Source organism: Nannospalax galili, unplaced genomic scaffold (assembly GCF_000622305.1).
Source record: "Nannospalax galili isolate Female #2095 unplaced genomic scaffold, S.galili_v1.0 scaffold218, whole genome shotgun sequence".
Taxonomy (NCBI): domain Eukaryota; kingdom Metazoa; phylum Chordata; class Mammalia; order Rodentia; family Spalacidae; genus Nannospalax; species Nannospalax galili.
In genome coordinates, this window is record NW_008343207.1 from 1,998,693 (window position 1) to 2,013,909 (window position 15,217).

At 47.1% G+C, this 15,217-nt stretch overlaps 1 protein-coding gene across 10 annotated transcripts in view; it reads left to right on the forward strand.

Moving 5' to 3' along the window:
- Positions 1-15,217, forward strand: part of Pitpnm2 (phosphatidylinositol transfer protein membrane associated 2) — a 162,546-nt gene that overhangs the window by 31,158 nt on the left and 116,171 nt on the right. For 9 of the 10 annotated variants that reach the window (XM_029566542.1, XM_029566553.1, XM_029566551.1 and 6 more), the window contains exon 2: positions 5,450-5,549. The gene's annotated coding sequence lies outside the window, so the exon portion shown is untranslated. Of the gene's footprint in view, positions 1-5,449; positions 5,630-15,217 lie in introns of all 10 variants that reach the window. The other variant, XM_029566544.1, reaches the window with a different exon arrangement.

Genomic DNA, 15,217 nt, shown 5'->3' on the forward strand with positions numbered 1-15,217 from the left:
ACCAAACCAGTGCTCTTGTATGTGTATGTTGGGATGTTGGATTCCCCCCCCCCCATGAACTCTGGGACTCTCAAGGAAACATTGCTGGGTTCCTTTTCCTTGGCTTTGCACCCCCCAGCTCTGGGTATCATGCTTCTCCGTCCACCAGCTGGGAGAAGAGCTCTATTCATGCTTCTGCCTGCACTCCGAAGGTCTTGAGGGTTCCCTGCTGTCTACAGTAGCCTGGGCCCAAGAAAGAGCAATTCAGCTCCAGAGCAGTGTGGTCGGTGAGCAGGTACAGGGAAGAAGCTGGAAGAGCCAAGCAATGAAATGCCCAGCTAACCTCCCCAATGTTGGGTCCCAAGGCAGGCTTTTCTCTTTGACTTCAGGTGGGGAGGACCCAGAGCTGTTCTCCAGGAGAACACAGAAAAGCTGGGGCTATGTGCAGGGAGCTGAACATACAGCCCAACCCCTCTGATTCTCTAAGCCCCCAGGTCAGAAGTGGCTGTGCACTGGGTTCTCACCCACTGGTCTGGTGTATATCCAGGTGCTTACTTCATTTTTGCCTTGAGGAAGTGAAGGTAGCTTTAGTACTAATGCCAGTGTTGGTCCTGGAACATTTGCTTATAGACTCTCCTGCAGCCTTGTGAAGTAGGTACTAGTACTCCCTCATAAGGAAACAAAGCCCCAGGAGGTTCCACAGCTCACTTGAGGTCTCAGAGCTTGGACATGGCAGACTCCTTTTCAGAGCCCATCCATCTATAGGCTTCCCTCAGTAAGCTACTAAGTCACACTGCCTCTTCTAGGCTAAGCTCTTCCCAGAGCCATGCTCACAGTGCTCTGTACTCTGTCCCTGGCCTGATTTAGTCACCCAGTTCCTTGGAGGCACCATCTCACAATGAAGCAGGGTTGATGTAGAGACCTCCTTTGGGCAGAAGAAGTAGGTGCTAGCTGTAGGGACAAGAGAGGAACTCATCTCACCCTGTGCCCAATTTATCTTTTGAGTTTTGAGAGTTTTCAAAATGCAGATATATTCCTTGATTTAAATTAAGTGACCTTGGGCTGGGGATGTAGCCGATTGGTAGAGCACTTGCCTTACATGCATGAGGCCCAAGGCTTAATCCCTAATGCAACAACAAACAAATTAAGTAATATATTTTATTTAAAAATTAAGAATTAAGCCGGGCGTGGTGGCACACGCCTGTAGTCCCAGGACTTGGGAGGCAGAGGCAGGTGGATCTCTGTGGGTTCAAGGCCAGCCTGGTCTACATAGTGAGTTCCAGGACAACTGGGGCTACAGGGAGATCCTGTCTCAAAAAGACCAAAAAAAAAAAAATAATAAGAAGAATAAGAATTAAGCCAGTGTGGTGGTACACACTTTTAATCCTGGCACTCTGGAGGCAGAGGCAGGTGGACCTCTGAGATCGAGGCCAGCCTGGTCTACATAATGAACTCCATGCTTGGTGGGGCTACATGGAGACTGTCTCAAAAATAAAGGGGGTGGGGAGCTGGAGAGATGGATCAGTGGTTAAAGAGCTTTGGCTGCTCTTGAAGAGAACCCGGGTTCCATTCCCAGAACCTACATGATGGCTCATAACCATCCACAACTCCAATTCCAGCCATGTGACTCCCTCTTCTGGCCACTGAGGGCATTGCATGCATGTGGTACACATACATACATGCAGGCAAAACACTCAAACACATAAAATAAAAACAAATTAAAAAATCCAAAATAGGGGCTGGAGAGATGGCTCAGCAGTTAAGAACACTGATTGTTCTTGCAGAAGACCGGGGTTCAAATCCCAGCATTCACATGGCAGCTAACAACTGTCCATAACTCCAGTCCCGGGGATCCGACAGCCTCTTCTGTCCTCTGAGGGCATTGCATGACACAGGTGCGCTTACCTACATGCAGGCAATACACGCATACACATAAAATAAAAAGAAATTAAAAAAAGACTCAGTCTTAAAAAAAAAAATCCAAAATAAGATGGGTGTGGTGGTGCACACCTTTGATCCCAGCACTCGGGAGGCAAAAGCAGGCAGATTTCTGTGAGTTCAAGGTTAGCCTGGTCTACATAGTGAGTTCCAGGCCAGTTGGGTCTTCAGGGAGACCCTGTCTCAAAAAGACAAAAAGAAATCCAAAATACTAAGAGTTGAAAATATATGTCCACACAAAAACTTGTATGCAAGTATTCACAGTAGCTTTTCTATAATTGCTGAAAGGTAGAAACAATTTAGATGTTGGGTGACAGATGGACAGAGAAGCAAATTGTGGTCCATTCAACAGAATGTTCCTCAATCATAAAAAGTAATGGAGTAGGCTGGGGATATGGTTCATTGGTAGAAAGTTTGCCTGACGTGTGAGGCTCTGGGTTCAGGTTCAGTCCTAGGCACTGCCAAAAAATTTACATTAATAGCTAAAACCTTTTAAAAAGTAATAGCATACTGCCACATGCTGTGATCTCTGAAAACACAACCAGTGAAAGAAGCCAGACACAAAGGACTGTGAACTCTCTGACTCCCACTGATGTGTGAAGTGTCCAGAATAGGCAAATCCACAGGTACAGAAGGCAAATTAGCCATCCACAGGCACTGAGGGAAGAGAGAATAGGAAGTGTTTGCTATAGGTACAGGGTTTCTTTGAAGGTGATGAAAATGTTTTGGATTAAGATAGCATGATAGTTGGACAGCCTTGAAAATAGACTAATAACTACCAAACTGTACACTTTCAAAGGTCAGCTTCATGGCATGTGGGTTATATCTAAACTTAAAAAAAAGTGAGCAACCCTGCTTCCCCATGGTGTCCACAGTCCTGGACAGTTTGCTTTGGAGCCACCCGCCATGTGTGTCATTCTCTCTACTCATTCTGTAGCCACCTGCCTCAATCTCCATGTCAGTGGGGGTGGAGACAGCAGTGCAGGGCTTCAGCCACACTACCCACTCTTTTGGAACTTAGGCTTCCAGCTGGGGCCAGCTTGACTCATGAGGACGTCTGGGCAAGCAAGCTACTTGGCGCCCCATCAAACTGGTATTGTTTAAGTGTTTGACATTTATTTAGTGGGGATGAGGAGAGACTGATATTCTATTAATAGAAATCATATAGAGAAACAGATTCACTTACTAATTCACTTCCACTGACTGGAGTAGCATGAGGGTTCTGAAAATTTTTAGGAAAGCAATTCTGACTTTGCTGGTCTATCTCTAAGGCAGGTTTTATTTTGTTTTCTTTTTTTTTTCCCCTGCAATTCTCCACATCCTTCAAGGGGCATACTGAAGATTTAGGTTTAAAACTTAAGGCAGGACTGGAGAGATGGCTCAGTGGTTAAGAGTACTGACTGCTCTTGCAGAGGATCCGGGTTTGATTCCCAGCACCCACATGGCGGCTACAAACCATCCTTAACTCCAGTTCCAGGAGAATCCAAAGCCCTCTTCTGGCCTCCTCAGCATTGCACGACACAGGTGCACTCACATACATGCAGGCAAGACACTCATACACATAAAATAAAAATAACAAATAAAATATTTAAAACTTAAGGCAGTAAAAATGTTTTCTTCTTGCTCCTAGGAACATCAGCACATGGTATATTATTTGGGTGTAGACCCTAGTTCCCAGGGTCATGGCTACAAACACAGAGCTCAGCAAGAGGACTGGTTCATTTCTCCCTGTGTATGTGCTGAGTCGTTGGAGGGAACCTTGGTTGACCAGTGATGAAATTTTGGATCATTGTAATGGTGCTTTGTGGTCCCTGCCCAGGTCTGTTCTCTGAGTGGCTGTCTGCAAGACCTGCTCCTTAACTTGGTACTGCACACTTCTCAGATCTTCAGTGGATTTTGTCAGGGACACAAATTCCCACAGAACCCCTCTTTGCCTCTTTCTCCCAGAGTGCCTTCAGTCCTTGCAGAACTGTTTCTTCTGGGTGTGAGTCACCATTGACCTTTTCACCCACAGGAAAGCACATTGTGTAGAATGGATGGGCTTGCCTGCCAAATGTGGCTTACCACACTGAGGTGTTACCATGGTAAACCCTCCCCCCTCTCCACTGGTTCCCTTACCCCAAAGGTAGGGACACTAAATGATGACCTCATAATTTTTGGAGGTGTGGTAGAGGAAAGCTAAGAATTAGGAAAGCTCAGAATCTCTGTGTTCAGCTGGGTGAGCTGTGACACCTGATGACATGAAGAGCAAACTAGACAGCCTAAGCAGCAGCACTCGCTAGGCTTCAGGAAACCTGGCATGTTCTGTTGGTTCAGGGATCAGGCAGGTATGAAGGTGTGTGAGTGTGGCCATGAACACAGGATACAGAGACAGGACTGCCAAAGGAACCTGTGCCTCTGAGGGCCAGCCCCCCCAAATTGCCTGCTCCCCTCACCATGGCATTCCTTGGGGTGTAGGATGAGTGGTGTGGGCGGCCTGTGAAGAGCTGCCGTTCCCTGCAGCCACACCTCCCACTACTGCGCACCACCATCTCTGCACCTCCCCATATCTTTCTCTCACTCCTGGCTCTTCTTGATGGCCATGCTGCTCTCTGGTAGTTGAACACTTTGTCCAGATCTTCCATTAAACTCCCCTTGGGTTTTACTTTTACCTCTGTCAAGACTGTTTGCCCTTACCACAGAACCAGTGTCTTATTAGCCCTGGTACCTGGCCTCTGCTGCTGAAGTTGGACTGCCCTGGACTTGGGCATCAGTTCCTGAAACAATTCAGCATCTGTAGCCTGAAGAGCTACAGTGGAGGTCATTGGAGGTTCTCCCTGGGCATAGATACAGGGGCCAGAGGGGAAGAGGCTCCTAAGGGTGTTTGGCAGACAGGACTAGTGTTGAGCTGTGATAAGGGCCTGGGTGTGTCTTGAGTCCATATAGCAGCCCTGGGCTAAGCAGTGGCTTCATTGTACTCCTGAATATTCTGTTGTCTGAAGACCAGTTCGACCTGGGACTCCCTGAAAATCCAGTTCTCTTTTTTGTCTTGTTTTGTAAGCTCAGCTCTAGTCTCTGGGTACTCAGCAGAGGTGGGCATCTCTTCCTATACTATCCAGCTGAAGAGACTTAAGAGGCTTGCTAGCAGGGATGAAGACCACCTGCATCTCCTGACCTAGGACTGTCAGGCCATATGTCTCCCCCTTTCTGCTTTGCCTAGTTTCCCAGCTGTCCTCTTCCCTGCCCCAGCCCCATGGCCTGAAGTCCTCTTAATCTCAACAGAGTCCTGGGTGAAACCCTTAGGCTGGAGGCTAGGAGAGCTATATCCATTGCTGATTCTGAGTTAGGTACTTGCTATCTGAATGCATCCTAGACCAGGACCTTTTGTAAAATAGAGACCTCCCTGTCATATATACTCTTTGACCTTGTTTCACTTGGGCTTTGAGTCTGGTATTGTTCAGGATGTTGCCAGCTCTGCCAATTTCCCTGTTGATTGGCATAGAGCAATGGGGAGCCCAGGTGTCTTATCTTTCCCTTTGGTTTCTCCCTGCAGGATGCTGGCACATGTGTCCTGGTTCCCAGTATCCTTCTGTGGGTCTGCTGATCCATCCCTCCTGTGGTGGGGACATCAACGGAGCTACTCAGATCCACAGGTAAGGATCAGCCTCCTGTGTAGTAGCCCCACCTCCTGGAGTTGCAGTTTTGCAGGTGGCCCGTCTCTGGAGTTTGAGAGGTACAAAGCTTTTGCCATTTCTTTCTTCCCTTAAAAAAAAAAAAAACTATCTGATTGCTGTGGGTAGATCATGCTTATTGATTCAGTGAAAATATCAACTGACTCACCTTCATTAACTGGAAGAGTTGGTGTTTTGTCCCTGGTATCCTGATTCAATTCAACACTTGCGGTCCCAGCAGCTGTGTTCCTCCACACATAGAGCACACCGAAGAGTTTCTTTGTTGTTTGCTCTTAAGGCTCAATCTGGGTCCCCTGCTCTAGGTCACAGACAGGATATGGGACAGGGTAGGCCAGAGTTTTGTCTTGAAGGTGGCTTCTTCCTGGCTGGTAAGCCAGGACCTCAGTGATACTTCTGGTCTCAGTGAAGGGCACAGGCTGGGCTGCTTGCTCAACCTATTGCCCACAAACTGTACCAGTGACCCAGAAACTCACCTCTGTATGTTTTCTTAGCTCTGTCTCTGTGGACCCACTCTGGCTTCTTGTCCATTTAGTTTACTGTGCCATGTCTCCTACCTGCCTTTTTACACCAAGGCCTTTGGTGAATAGGAAAAGAGGTGAAGTGATTTTTTTTTTTTCCTTTTCTTTCCCTAACTCCCACCAACTCTCTTCTGGACACTCAGGTGTCCAGGTGTGGTGAAAGCTTTGGGATGCAAAGATTGGACATAACATTTCTTCTAGGGAAGATGAGGAAGCTGGAGGGGAGGGAGGTTTACTGTTCCCAACCTCTGATGTAGCCTTTAAATGCACCTATCTGCTGTGGCCATTGGAATCCCATTTTACATGGGGGATCTGAAGCTTCAAGTATTAGCCTCATGTCATGTGACTAGTCAGCAGTAGGATTGGGATTGGACCCTTAGTTTAGACCAGGAAGCACACAGTCTAGTTTTCTAAATGTGATGCATGTGCTGCCTCTGGTTCCAGCCCAGGCCAGGCCCTATCTGTCTCTTCCCTTCCTGGCCCCTTCCGCACTGGGGAACCCCAGGCAGGGTACAGGGCTTCCTGGGCTGCCTCCGGCTTGGCGAATGTGCCCCTTTTGCTTCTACATTTGCAGACTGGCATCGTGGGCTGTTTCCTTCTTTAATTGCTTGTTCTCGTCACTTGCTGTGAAAAGGCCTCCAAGTGCTAAAGAGAGAGTGCTGTGTTGTTTTTTGTTTTGTTTTTCTTCACTTTCCAAGGTGTCTCAGTGCAGGATGGGCTGTGGGGAGAGTAACATCAGAATACTCAGCCTTGACTCATGACTTCTCTTGAGGTCACTCAAGTTCTGCAGGGTCCAAGCCCTGTGGTTGGCCATGTGCTAGTGGAATTGGCCTCCAACACAAGGCAGGGGCCTCAGAGAACCCTGTCCTGCAGGGCCTGAATGCTGACATTACCTCTTAGTGCTTGGAGGGACCCTGCCCCAGCATTAGCTTGGGGCCTCTGCTTCCTGTTTCCTTTCTCACAGGAGGGGACTTTTTCCTGCTTAGCAGCTGTATCCCAGACATCAATGAATTTGCAGAGGTGAGGGCCTCAAAGCCCATCCCACCCAAAGGTCCTCAGTGATGTCTCTGCTTCACTCCTGTATCCAGCAAGTATTTATCAAGTACTTGGTGTACACTAGGTGTATTGTGCATGTTGTGTCAGTCTGTGAACACAGAAGCGAGAGGTACTGTTCCAGGTGCTAGGGATGCAGTTGAGAACAAAACAGACAGAAGCCCATGGGGAATCAGTTTTCACCCTGATGTGTTCTGTGCTTTGCTGGTGTTGTGTCAGTGTCCTGAGATCCCCCTTCCCACCTCTGTTTGCCAGTTTCTTGTCTCTCCTTCCCAGCCCATTTCAACCACCTTTTTATAAGCCCCCAAACCATACTAGCCCATCCTTCTTTCACGTCATTCCAGCTTACTGCTGTATCTCTGATAAGAATATTGTCACCCTAATCCCTGAATTATTTGGGTGTCTCTGTGTCATCAGCCTGGGAGCCCTTTATTGGAAGAGTCTCTGTACCCATCTTGTTCCCCCAATACTTGAATGTCCTACAAACTCAGACCTGGAACACAGTAGGCTTGAATGAGGACAATCAAGTTTGCTCCCTGCAGGCTGTTTCCATGATGGACACAGCAGAAAGAGAGCTTCTTGGTGGCAAGCACCCCTGCCAGGGGGTACTGAAAACAAGAATGCTCCCCATGGTCTCCTCCATCAGGGTGAGGAAGGAAAGGGCCCAAGGAGCAAGGTTTATTTTTAGAGAAGCTTCTTGCTTCAAAGGAACTCCAAGCCCTTTCCTTCCAGAGGGTGGTAGGCTAGAGGACAGGACAGGGTAGCTGGCTTGTTTCTCAGAAGTTTGGCATCTTCTGCATTTGCCTGGCCCAGAGGCAGGGCATCACAGAGGGTCTGCCTCAAAGAGGGGTCCCAGACAGGGAGACCATTTGCCTTCTCCAAGTTGAAGATGTTTTCCATTCTGAGTGGGTGAGTAGGACTCCAAGCTTTGGCTTAGGCGTCTTCATTGTCTTAGGGTCAATGAGGAGTCCTCATTACACCTCATTGTCTTAGGATCTCCTGGCATAGGCCCTCTTGGCTTCATTCCAACTTCCTCCCTATGTAGGCTCAGGCAGGGAGGGGCACTTCCTGCCATTGTCTCCATGACAGGCCTCAGCAAGGTCACTGTCTCCTCTAGAGGAAGAGGGCCTGGGCAGGGCCTCAGAGCACAGCTGCAATGGACACAGATTCTCAGCACCTGTGCTACCTCCCTTCCTTTGCTGGCCCAGGTCTGAAGCCAGGAGCTAGGTGGCTATGTCACCTGGGGAGCCAAGCCTCCACACCACACATTCCCATCCCTCTTATGGGCACCTCAGACCCCACATAGGAAAGTTGTCCAGTCCATTCCCTTGAGTCTAGATCATACCACCACCCAGATCAAGGTAGGCCAAGAGTAGTAAGAGCTAAATGACATTGTGCCATGGAGCAGTCACCACCATAACGTCCATGAGAGCCAAGAGCTTGTCTTCAGCTCTTTGCTTTCTTATTTTCTTTGCTTTCTTTTCTTTTTCTTTTTGGCAAGAGAGTTGGGTAAGGTCTGATGGCTTGGCTGTGCTAGGACAGCTCTATCCTTGCCTCTTCTGTTTTGTCTCATCTGTATTCTTGTTTGTCTGATGGGTCACTTTGCCATATACCCTGCACTGCTCAAGACACAGACTTCAGCCAGAGACTGACAGGGACTTGCTCTCTGTGCCTGAAGGCCTCCCTTTCCCTGGTACACACTCCATGAAGGTAGGCCTTTTTACTCTTCTTGTAGTACTGTCCCCTGGAGGGAGCTGCATTTACCCTGCATGCTTAGGCACAACACCACTTCTGCAGATATTTTTTATGTCCAACTAGGCTGTAGAATCTGGCCCATGTTTCTGTTTCTGATGATCACCATGTTTCTCATGTTCACCTGTTGAAGTGTGCCCAGGTGTGCTATGCTTCCTGAGAGAGGCACAAGAATGCTAGGTTGATACTTCAGGACTAAGTAGCCTAGCCAGCCTAGGCCAACAGGGTCTCAACCACTGGAGAGTATGGGACTCTCCTTGTAGACTCTCAACAAGGAAGTCCCTGTAACCACCTTGCCTCTCTCGTTCCTCTACCTCTGTCTGACTTCATCTGTCATAAAAAGCCCTCTCTTTTCCCTCTTTTCTTGGCTTTCTTGTGACTGATACCCCCTATGCTCAAGGTCCCATGTTTGTGACCTCATCTTGCCTGGGCAAGAGGTACCTGCAAGCCTCTCCTTATGAACTGGCCCTTGTGCCTCCTGTGGCCAGGTACCCTCAGCTGGGGCTTTCTATGTCACTTCTTGCTTTGTCCCTTCACATACTTCTTGAGCTGTGAAATGAGTCTCAACCAATCACTTTTATTCCTGGAGTCCAGAGCTAAGAACTCTCAGTGGGATTCCTGGAAGGTTGGATAGCGCCAGACTGTTCATTTTAGCAGATGGATACCACAGTGCTTCAAAGCAAACACTAAATCATTAAAAAATTCTGGCCTTCCTGGGGCTTACATTTTAGACAAAAATCAAATAGACAGTAAAATATGTAAGTGCAATCACTGCCCAATATACAAGGGGTTGGTTCCAGGACCGCCCATAGGGATCAAAACCCAAAGCTGCTTAAGTTCCTTATGTAAGATGGTATAAAATTTGTGTTGGCCTGTGCATGTGCGTACTGAATCACTTACGACATGGATGCAGTATAACTAGTTATCCTGTCCTGATTAAGGGAATAATGACAAGGAAAAATGTCTGTACATGTGCAGGACAGATTTTTTTTTTTTTTGGTCTTTTTGAGACAGGGTCTCCCTGTAGCCCCAGATGTCCTGGAACTCACTATGTAGACCAGGCTGGCCTTGAACTCACAGAGATCCACCTGCCTCTGCTTCCTGAGTGCTGGGATTAAAGGCATGCACCACCACGCCCGGCTAGATGTGATTTTTTTTTTTTTTCCTGAGTATTTTTAAATGTGTGTTTGGTTGACTCCATGGATGCAGAATCCACAGATACAGAGGAGTCTATCAGATGAAGATCAAGGCTAAATAAAGGAGAGGAAGAGACCTCCCAAGATGGGACATTCAAGCAGAGGCTCTAAGGAGGTAGGAGAAAACCAGGAAGTTCTTTTGATGAAGAACATGCAGGCAGAGGAGATGGTGTCCAAAGGTCCTGAGACAGGAGCTTTGTGTTAGCCAATTTTCTGTTACAGCAACAAATACTTGAGATAATCAGCTTATAAAGAAAAAAAGAGCGGGAATGGTGAAGCACAGCTTTAATCCCAGTACTCAGGAGGCAGAGGCAGGCAGATCTTTGTGAGTTCAAGGCCAGCCTGGTCTATGTAGTAAGTTCTAGGCCAGCCAGAGCTATATAGTGAGACCTCGTGGGGAAAAAAAAAAAAGAAAAAGAGAAAGAAAGAAAAAAAAAAAGATGTGTGAAGCCAGGTGTGGTGGCCCACACCTTTAATCCCAGCACTTGGGAGGCAGAGGCAGGTGGCTCTACCAGCCTGGTCTACATAGTGAGTTCCAGGACAGCTGGGGCTACAGGGAGACCCAGTCTCAAAAAGACCAAAAAAAAAAAAAAAAAAAAAAATCTGTGTTATCTGGATGAAGACTAGAGGTTCTAGTCCATGGCTGTTGGTCCTGCTGTTTTGGGGCCCACAGCATGGTGGGATGGGAGGAGGTAGCAGAGCAAAGCTATTCATCTTAAGGCCAAGTATGAAAGAGAAGAGAAAGGGGGTGGGATCTTTCTCCCCTTCAAAGGCAAGCGCTCAGTGATCTAAGATCTCCCACTACACCCACCTCTTAAAGGTTTCTACCACCCCCAAGGCCACAAGTTGTTCAGGATGTCCAAGAAACTGAAGAGTGAGGTCTGGGTAGTAGAGAGTTTGTCTAACATGTATGAAGCTCTAGGTTCAGATTCCAAAACAAGAAAGTAAGGGAGGGCAGGAGGGCAGGAGGGAGGGAGGGAGGGAGGGAGGATGGGAGGGAGAGTGAGTGATGGGAAAAATAGTGGGGGAGAAGGAGAATGTAGAAGGCATAGCTTTGTAGGTAACGTCAGGGCCTTGACCTTGACACTGAGGGACACAAAGCCACTGAAGATTTTGGACAGCTGAAGACCAGGATCGGCTTGTAGCCACTGTGTTGAGAGCAGGCAGGAATAGACGGAAAAAGCAGGAAGAGCATGGGGAGATGGTTATAGTAGTGAGAGGAGGTGGGTACTTGGACCTAGGAGGGGCAGGGTGCTAAACTCTAGGTTTGTCTTAAAGGTAGAGGCAAAAGGACTCTCAGGCATTGATTAATCAGTGTTTAAAAGAAGGTTCTTGACTGAGTATGATAGTACATGCCTTTCATCCCAGCACTTGGGAGGCAGAGGCAGGTGGATCTCTGTGAGATCAAGGCCAGACTGGTCACCATAGTGAGTTTCAGGCCAACTGAGGCTATAGGGAGACCTTGTCTCAAAAAGACAATAAAATAAGGTTCTTATAGATTTAGAGGCCCCCCCCCAAAAAAAAAACCCTTCTCATCTGACTTTTAATGTAACCTGTGGAGAAATTGAAGCCCCGTCATAGCAGTTACTTGTCCAGAGTTAAGCTGACATTACCAGAGTTGGCTCTGTTAATGACAGAGCCAAGATTTGGGCCTCTGGAATCCAAGTGCAATAGTTTCAGCAGAGCTCATGAGTGGTCTGTGTAGGCTTGTGAGCTGTAGGCAGGAAGGTCTGGCCTCAAACTGCTGCAGCTGAGCAGTGGGATTCTGGCAGTGCCATCAGCATCTGGAGTGGCTTCGACTATGGGCAGAAACTCAGAGCTTTGTAAGCTGAGGATTCTTGGCACTCTGGGCTTTCAGCAACTCTCTCTGGGCCATCACCTAAGGTTTTTACTATAGTTGGACTGCTGTGTGACATCTGAGGCCTTGGGCAGATCAAAGCCAAAGCTCCCAGGTACCCTTTATTCAGCTTTTACTGAGCTTCTGCAGAGTTAAAGGCCAGAAACCAGGAAGCCATGTTTCTGCCCTCCAGGAGCTGACAGTTCTAGGGAGACAGGGCAACCAAAAGGACTGATCAAGCCTCTGTAGCCCCTAAATGTCCCAGTGTGCACAGCTAGATCTCATATCTACCATGGTGACCCCTTTCAATCTGTGATGCTGCCTCTTGTAATGAAGGAGACGTAGAAGGCTGGCTGTGTCACTGAGAATGGGTGTCACTTAAAACCAGGATGATCTGCTGTAGTCTTGGCTCCATTACTCTTGCTGGAGGGTCTCTGTGTCTCATTGGTATTTCTTTGGAAGAGGATATGGCTGGTCACTGTGTTTTGGTTCTCAAGACTGTGCTAATGATAGGCTTTACAGTGCCCTCTGATCAGTGGCTAGAAGAGTCCTACACTGTTCCAATTCCACAGGGCAGGACCTAGGTGTCCTCTTCAGACCTCAGCATGAGGCCACCTAGAGAAAGTGGAGAAAGATTTTGCTTCTGTTCTTTTGAGAGAATATTCATCTCTCAGCTAAAAAGGGACTATAAATTCAACTTGATTTTCCTTTCAGTTGTTTAACTTGGCCTGTTCCCTTCACAATAAAAAAGACTGTTAAGGAATAACTATGTGGAAATTGCTACTGACTGATTGGTTTAGAGGCTACCTCTGACACCTGCCCTTTGCTCCGGTGAGCACCCTAGCAATCACAGGTGATCACAGGACATGGCTATGTACATGGTCCTAGAGGCACAGCGACAGGGCCAGGTACCTGGAGGTGGGGAGGCCTGGCCAGATTTGGTGTGGGGTGAGTCCCTTGAAAGACAGTTGTTGGTACCTTCCTGAGGCTGGAGGGTGAGGGGCAGCAAAGGAACTAGAGACGAGCTCTCTGCCCTGAAAACATAAGTAAGAAGCTAGACATAGTGACGCAGGCCTGTAACTTAGCACTTAGAAGGCTGAGTTAGGAGAATTTTGAGTTTGAAGCCAGCCAGGGATATTCTGTCTCCAAACCAAACAACAGAAAAATAAAAACTAAAGACAAGCTCACTGCCCTTAAGGGATGTGAAGACACATGTCCTTTAGCCCCAATTCCCATCCTCCCCAAGTATTCCAGCCCTTTTGCTCAGCCTCCTCCTGTGCCGACCTACAACATCTCAAACACCTTGCCCAGGGTCTCCTGGCACTTCTGTAGGGCCTCTCAGAGATAGACTGGTGCTCTCAGACCCCTATAGTTGTCTGGGACCTCTGAGTCTAGTTGCTGTCCCTCACAATGTGATGACTAAGACTCACCATGCTTCCTGGCTTCTGTCTCTCTAAGAAAAAGAGGTTGCTAGCTTGCCTCTGAAGGGATGAGTGGCCTTGGTAGAACAGTCATTGGACTAGCATGAGTTAAAAGTGCACTGTGTGCCTGAGCTATGCCACCAAAAAGAAACAAGGGCTATGTTGTGAGGGGCTGGAGAAGGTCAGCCACCCTCCACTATCCTTGGTGAATGTTCTCCCCAGAGCTTAAGCTCCTTTAGATCCCTTCCTCCTTCACCTAATCACTGCTTTTCTCCTACTTGTCATTCAGAGGCAGATGACCTTGAGAGATGGGTCATGGTCACTCCCTGATACTTCACTGTAGAGGAGTTCATCAAAGCACAAGGCAGGGAATGCACTGGTAGTATCTTGCAAGGGACCTTCCTGTGCATCACTAATTGACTCAGGGCTAGCCCCATCCAATGTCCTCCTCAAGGCACATCTGATGTCACAGATGTATTTAAAATTTTTTGGTTTCTGAGCCATCTCTCCATCCCTCAGGCACATTTTTTGAACTGTTAAAAAAGATTTCCCAACGATAGCTTAGACTTGAAAAGGAAAGGAAAGCAAAGGAAAGAGTGAATGAGAACACTAGCCTGGAACCCAGCACAGTGTCAGGCACCTAGCAATGTATAGTAAAGAACTTTCCTTTTTACAGTGTACTGGTTAATCTTGGCCCTACTGAAAATTGCCTGGGACACCTTAGATAGGTCCCCTCACCTCTCTGTTCTTTGCTTTCCCATCTATGAGATGGGGCAGTGTCTAGACTTGCTGTAACTCCTCTTGAGGAGTGGACAAGTGATCATCTGTGGAGTCCTGGGACCAAGCCATATGCATGTCAGCTGCAGTGATCATCCCTAGCCTTGGGTGCTGGGCATCTGCTGATAGTGTTTTCTGCAAGTGCTAAGTCTGTCTTTTGGGAGCTGCCTTTCTTTTTTATAAATTATAGTGACTGGTGATAAGAATGAGATGCCTCAGGCATGCTGAACAAATGCTCTACCACTCAGCTATAACACCAGGATTCTTTTTTTTCTTTTTCTTTTTTTGGATTACTATTTTATTTTATTTTAAATTTTACTCTTTTTACATTTATTTTTATTTGTTTTGGGTGGGAGAGAGGGAAAATAAAGAGGCATAAAGGGAGAGAAGAAACAGAAAAAGGAAGATTTTTTTTCATTATTCTTAGGTGACATAATTGTGTCTATTTAACCAACAGATATAAAAATTAAGTATCTTTACTAAGTTTGCAAAATAAAAGATCAACATCAAAAAATACTTTCTTTTTACAGACAAGCAAAAATTTTAGAAACTAATATATTGCAATAGAATTAAAAAATAGATAACTAAAAATAAGCCTAAGGGGGAGGTGAGAAGAGATGTCCACAAGCTACACTGAACATAAGTAACTTTCATGAATGGAAAGCTCAGCATTCTAAAGAAGTATGTTCTTTCACATAATTTCTGTGAAATCCAAATTAAAATCTCAAGATTCTTTTTAACCTTTTTAAAGAAATTGAGACAAGGTTTCAGTAAATTGTCCCAGCTGGCCTTGAACTTGTGATCTTCCTGCCTTAGCCTCCCAAGTAACTAGAATGATAGTTCTGTCCTGCTATACCTGGCTACTGCCTTCTTTGCTGGTCTCTTCTGGGGCAAAGCTCTTAGAAGTATGGAGCTGTGCAGACATGTGGATCTCTCCCACTTGGTGGGCTGCCTGGCAACCGTGGGGAATCTACGAAGTTGAGGTGGGTTGAGGACAGCTCTGGCTGGAGAAGTGTCTAAACCTGGGCCCAGGATGGGCATTGGCTACCAGCCTGCCTGGAGCAATGGGTCATTC